This window comes from Oncorhynchus kisutch, linkage group LG27 (genome assembly GCF_002021735.2).
Source record: "Oncorhynchus kisutch isolate 150728-3 linkage group LG27, Okis_V2, whole genome shotgun sequence".
NCBI classification, from domain to species: domain Eukaryota; kingdom Metazoa; phylum Chordata; class Actinopteri; order Salmoniformes; family Salmonidae; genus Oncorhynchus; species Oncorhynchus kisutch.
In genome coordinates this window covers 16,498,234-16,504,735 of record NC_034200.2, presented here as the reverse complement: position 1 = coordinate 16,504,735, position 6,502 = coordinate 16,498,234, and positions in this window count along the sequence as shown.

Genomic DNA, 6,502 nt, shown 5'->3' with positions numbered 1-6,502 from the left:
ATGGAAGAAACTTTCAAAGTTCTTGAAATGTTCTTGATTCACTGACCTTCACGTTTTCAACTAATGATGGACTGTTATGATGGACCCTGACTCCGGGGGTGTCCTCGGATGGGGCCACAGTGTCTCCTGACCCCTCCTGTCTCAGCCTCCAGTATTTATGCTGCAGTAGTTTATGTGTCGGGGGGCTGGGGTCAGTTTGTTATATCTGGAGTACTTCTCCTGTCCTATTCGGTGTCCTGTGTGAATCTAAGTGTGCGTTCTCTAATTCTCTCCTTCTCTCTTTCTTTCTCTCTCTCGGAGGACCTGAGCCCTAGGACCATGCCCCAGGACTACCTGACATGATGACTCCTTGCTGTCCCCAGTCCACCTGGCCATGCTGCTGCTCCAGTTTCAACTTCCACCTGACTGTGCTGCTGCTCCAGTTTCAACTGTTCTGCCTTATTATTATTCGAACCATGCTGGTCATTTATGAACATTTGAACATCTTGGCCATGTTCTGTTATAATCTCCACCCGGCACAGCCAGAAGAGGACTGGCCACCCCACATAGCCTGGTTCCTCTCTAGGTTTCTTCCTAGGTATTGGCCTTTCTAGGGAGTTTTTCCTAGCCACCGTGCTTCTACACCTGCATTGCTTGCTGTTTGGGGTTTTAGGCTGGGTTTCTGTACAGCACTTTGAGATATCAGCTGATGTACGAAGGGCTATATAAATACATTTGATTTGATGACTGTTGTTTCTCTTTGCTTATTTGAGCTGTTCTTGCCATAATATGGACTTGGTCTTTTACCAAATAGGGTTATCTTCTGTATTCCACCCCTACCTTGTCACAAACACAGCTGATTGGCTCAAATGCATTAAGAAGGAAAGCAATTCTACAAATGAACTTTTAACAAGGCGCACCTGTTAATTGAAATGTGTTCCAGCTGACTACCTCATGAAGCTGGTTGAGAAAATGACAGAAGTGTGCAAAGCTGTCATCAAGGTAAAGGGTGGCAACTTTGAAGAATCTCAACTAAATGTTATATTTGCATTTGTTTCACATTTGTTTCACTTTTCTGGTTAATACATGATTCCATATGTGTTATTTCATAGTTGTGATGTCTTTATTACTGATGTATTACTCTACAATGTAGAAATAGTCCAAATAAAGAAAAACACTTGAATGAGTAGGTGTGTTAAAACCTTTGACTGGCACTGTACATCTACTACATACTCCTTATGCAGTGGCTCTGTTCGTGCCCATAAATAATCTTTACAACATGCCATCTCCCCCATCCATCACATAGTGGCAGGCTGACGCCTCAAATAACTGATTTCTAATTGCAGACTGACAGCACAGTCAATCGTCAGCGAGTGTTCATTCCTCTGATGTTTATTGAAACCGTTAAAACAAGGGAGGTTGTGCTAGTCGTTTAGCATTTGACTCCTTGACCCTGTGTGGTGGAGTTCTCATGCACGTCGTTGCAGTATTTCTGCGAGGTGAAGCGTTGATTGCTTCATTTAGACGAGACTACCTTTGAGAGATGTACAGGCACCATGTTCCTCCTCACCGGTAATTAACCTTCTCCCTTTGTTATTTGAAATTGTGGGTTTTGACACCTTTCTGTTGCCACCTAGTTGTCACGTGAGGAGACCACATTACCAAAATAGAAACTTCTTCCAGCCAACAACAGGCAAGGGCATGCTCCCTCTAAAACAGTTTGGTACTTTTTCACACGGGAGGGCATGAAAAAACCTGAACTATGTTCACCGCTATCTTCACATCATTACACTATATGAAAGCGTTGTAAAAGCCTTTGTAAGCTGACCTTGCTAGTATTTATATCATAACAGAAGAAAATACAAAGTTGAACACTTGGCTCAAAGACCTCCAGAAGAGACTGTGTAAAGATAAAGGACCGTGCTTTGCCTTTAAAAGTGTTTCTTATAAACCAATGCTTTTGAAACGCAACGTCATCTAAAAGAACAGCGACACCTGTTTCTATATACTGCGAAGATTGTTACAAAATGTGGTTTCTATATCTGCACAACAAAGTAGGACCGTGACCAATATGAAGAAACAGCCTTCATTGTAAAGTCGTTGTTATTACCAAGAGCACACAGACACACGTTTGTGCAAAACCATAAAGCTCCAGTTGAACACGAGGCACTGGAAAGGTGGTTTGGAAACAGTGCTGTCAAAACACTAATTATTGGCTGATGGAATATGCTGGGCTGGAATGCATTGTACAACGAGGATAAAACGCAGTAGCTGTCAGTAAGAACATGAAGGAGTGTCTGGAATCACCCTGGAATTCCCAGTTCTATTTTGAGCCTTGCTTTTAGTCGATCTCCGCTCGGTGAAGTGATTCAGTGGTCTTTAATACTTTCATCCACGTAATCTGCGGGGAAAACATTGGAACATCTACCCAAGTTAGCATCAGCGTGGCACACGTAAGAAACGTTTTGGTTGCTCAGAGGGAGAGAGACACAACCTTTTGAGCTGAAGCTATGCAGACTTACCGCTTGGCAGGTATACGATCCACAGACGAGGATATTTTTAGACCGGGCTGGGCAATTAGCTGAGACAGTTTACATTACTGAAATACTTATTAAGGTCAACATTTCTAACTTTAACAGATGTTTCTAGATGGCCTGTGATAAACAAAATATAATAAAAAATAAAAAGAGTTTAAGTATTTTACTCCACTGTAACTGTGTGACCTGTACAGTTCAATTACAAGATTCATTGACATGAAAATACATGACGTGCTTATGTCTAATACATTTATACCTAAGCATGTATTGACATCACACAAATGTATTAGGCCTTACCACACAATTCCAGACCATTTTCTAACATTGGTCCGTTTCCATTATACAATCTCAACGGCCAATGGCCCAGACATACAGTAGCTGGCAAAATAAATATTTGTGGGCACATTTAAAGCTCATGTTTTATTTGACCATATCCCATATCAGGGCCTGTGTATTCTCAACAAACACATAAATCCATTACTGTATTGTATTAACACTCAAATACATTTCAACCATTTGAATAGTCCAAAACATTTCCTGTATGTTCGCTTGAAGGGCAATCACCATGTCTCCAAGTTTGAAAGCAATGCACCTGTCTGACTGTGATGACCACACTATCTGTAAATATGATAAAACTATTTGTAAAATGGCCACTCTTATGCTAGTTTCAAGCAAACAATACTTTACTCATTCTTTCATTCCCATTGCACTGGTTGGCACCTAGGTCAACTGATCAAGAGAATTCAGGGGTTGAACATATTGACAGAACAAATTACAACACAACTCTACCTTTGAAGGTAGAGGTTAAGGTTAAGAGGTTAAGAGAAATCAATCTTTCACCAACCATAAATCTTGTCCTCTATACTTTCACCCCCTCCTAATTTATGTGTAAAACCTTCAATCTGCTGAGAGTGCAGTTGTTTATGTTTGGGCCTGTCGGTTGGGCACTCCAATCCATACCCCAAATGACTAAGGCCCACTTTGTCTTTGGAAACAAACACAGAGACAGAAGGAAGGAATTAGAGGGAAAATATCTGTGACTACTCCTCTTTATATGATTTACTGCTGAACCCAGTCTGAGTGGAGTTCTGCTGTAAACCAAACTAGGTTGTTTATTTGACTGTGGAACTGAATGGTGAGGGGTTTTAGTTGGGTACTGTATGGGGAACGGATACAGGTATTTAATCATGTCTTAACACATCTGAGTTTTCTATTACAGAATTCAAACCTCCTGACCCAGATATATAAAAGAATATCTGAAACTTTTTACCTGAACATACTGTACGATGATGAAACAACTTGCAGCTAGCTATATAGCTAATCATAACACTGACATTATCAACAGCGTGATGAATGTTGGAGTGTCTGGCTGAACTGCACATAAAGTACTGCACATGAACGTGACGTGAACCAGTGTGCGTGCGTGTGTTTGCGTATGCGTGTGTGTGTGTTCATACCTGACTGTGGTCTTTAACTGGAGGTTTCTTATCTGATCTAGGGCCTGTGGCAAGGCTCCTGAATGTAATCTAACTTCCTCATGAATCTCACAGCACTGATCTTGACACATGTGAGAGTGAGGAGATTTCTTTGATCTTAGGCCACCACATAGAAAACATAAAATGTTCTTTCTCAAGTTCTTTGGGAGTTCAACAACACCATTCACACATACAGAAAACGCAGTCCAGGGGGTTAATGTTTGTGCTACTGGAGGATTGTCTAAGATGGCCACCGCCACAACCCATCAGTTGCTCATCTACCATTGGTTTGTTTGTTGGTTGGTAGTCATTCGGTAGCCATTCCTCGTCGTCTGTGGCACCCAGCCCGTGGTCCGTTCCAATGCAGTCGACAGAGGGGGGAGAGGAAGCAGCAGTTCGACATGCTCGTCCTCCTCCCAAGTGAACTGCAAGCTCCATTTTAAGGAGCTAAGGAGTTAGTCAATGAGGCCCAGGTGTGGCAGATCTGGGCCAATTCTCATCGCCAAGGAAATCATCCAAGGGGGAGGAGTCTACCATCGATCAATTAGAAAACACCAGGGAGCAACACAGCAAACCTTAATCATGTGAAATTAGAATAAGGCACACAAAATATACTGTATATATAATAGTGGTCACTGCTTTGGGAAAAATACAAAGGAGGGCAACATGTACCCCCTAAAATGGTGGTTGTCCCATCCACCTGAAATGCTACAGGTCATTCTACAAACCGTAAACCAGTCTGTTTGGGGTGCTGGGATCCTGCCGACTATGCCTAGTGTCAAAAAACGTTGTTTAAAAAAAAATCCCAGGCCAGCACACAGACGAGGTTATACAGGTTTGAAAATGTTCTTTATCTCAAGTTTTTGTGTAGTACAAGTTCGACAACACCATTCACACACACACACACACACACACACACACACACCAAACTCGGTTCTGGAGATAATGTCCGTGCTGCTGAAGGATTGTTAGTCGGTAGTCATTTGGCAGTCATTCCTCATCGTCTGTTGTCCTCAATCGTCTGTGGCACCCAGCCCATGATCCGGTCCAATTTAGTCTACAGAGGGGGGACAGGAAAACATGAGCAAAGAACCATTCTGAACAGAAGTATTCAACCAAACTCACACATAAATGGTCCCCCTCTGGTTGCAATGTAAGTGGCAGAGCGGTGTGACGTGGTCCCGTTGATGGTAGCGATGGTATCGTCGGTAGTGGCAACAGCAGTTCAACATGGTCTTCCTCCTCCAGCAGAGTAAATTGCAAGTGTAGCAGATGATGAAGATCTGTGAAACTTACTCCTCAGCCTGAAGTGTCCCGCTTGCGTCGCCTCATTGGCTAGCTTTTGAGATGGCGCAATCGGCTAAGACACTTGAGGGAGGACGGTCACGTGTGCTAGCGAGGCAGAGGTCCGAGTATGGGCTGAATTGGGGGGGAAGTGGTACTGGCTAAGCAAGCAGCGTGACAACCTTTACACAAGCTCCATTTTAAGGGGCTCAGGGAGCTCGTTGGTCAATTACGCTCAGGTGTGGCAGACCTGGGCCTATTCTTGTCTCCAAGAAGACCAGCCAAGGGGGTAGAGTCTACCATTAGAAACACAAGGAGGGAGAATAATAGCAAACCTTAATCAAGCAAAATTACAAAAAGGCAAATATATATAATAAAGGTCACAGCAAACTCAAAAAAATGAAATACACACAAAAAGTCCTGGTCTCTAATTTGGGGAAAATATTAAGGAGGGCAACATGTGACAATAGCAGGTAGAAGAAGCACTGGTTAATCACAGGTTTCTTTAATAAATCAAAGAGTCAGACACCATGTGACTGGGGAGAGTGAACTGGGACCACCATGACAAATTGTTGGTGATCTCCTTTTGTTGTCATCTTAAACTACAATTCAATCCCACACACCCATACAGAGGCTAACAATTTCATGAACATGGCTATATTCATATTGACAACTAGACAACCAAGTCATCCTGGTTTTCCATAGTTGCACTGTTCTACTTTATTCCATCACTGTGAATTTCACCTGCACTCTGACGTATGTCCCAATGTGATATCTCATCATTACAGATCTACGATGGGCTTACCCCTCTGCCATGCTCTCTCCCTCTCTCCAGTCCCACCTGCTGCAGCATGTCAGCCAAGCTCTTATTAAGAGGATCAAGACATACAGTGCCTTCAGAAATTATTAATGTCCCTTGACTTATTCCACATTGTGTTGCTGCAGCCTGAATTGAAAAAGAGTTCATTGCATTTTTTTTTTCTAATTTTGTTTGCTAATTTATTGAAAATGAAATACAGAAATATCTCATTTACATAGGCATACACACTCCTGAGTCAATACTTTGTAGAAGCACCTTTGGCAGTGAGTCTTTCTGGGTAAGTCCTCTAAGAGCTTTCCACACATGGATTGTGCAACATTTGCCCGTTATTCTTCACAAACTTCTTCAATCTCTGTCAAATTGGTTGTTGATCATTGCTAGACAACCATTTTGAGGTTGTCATAGGT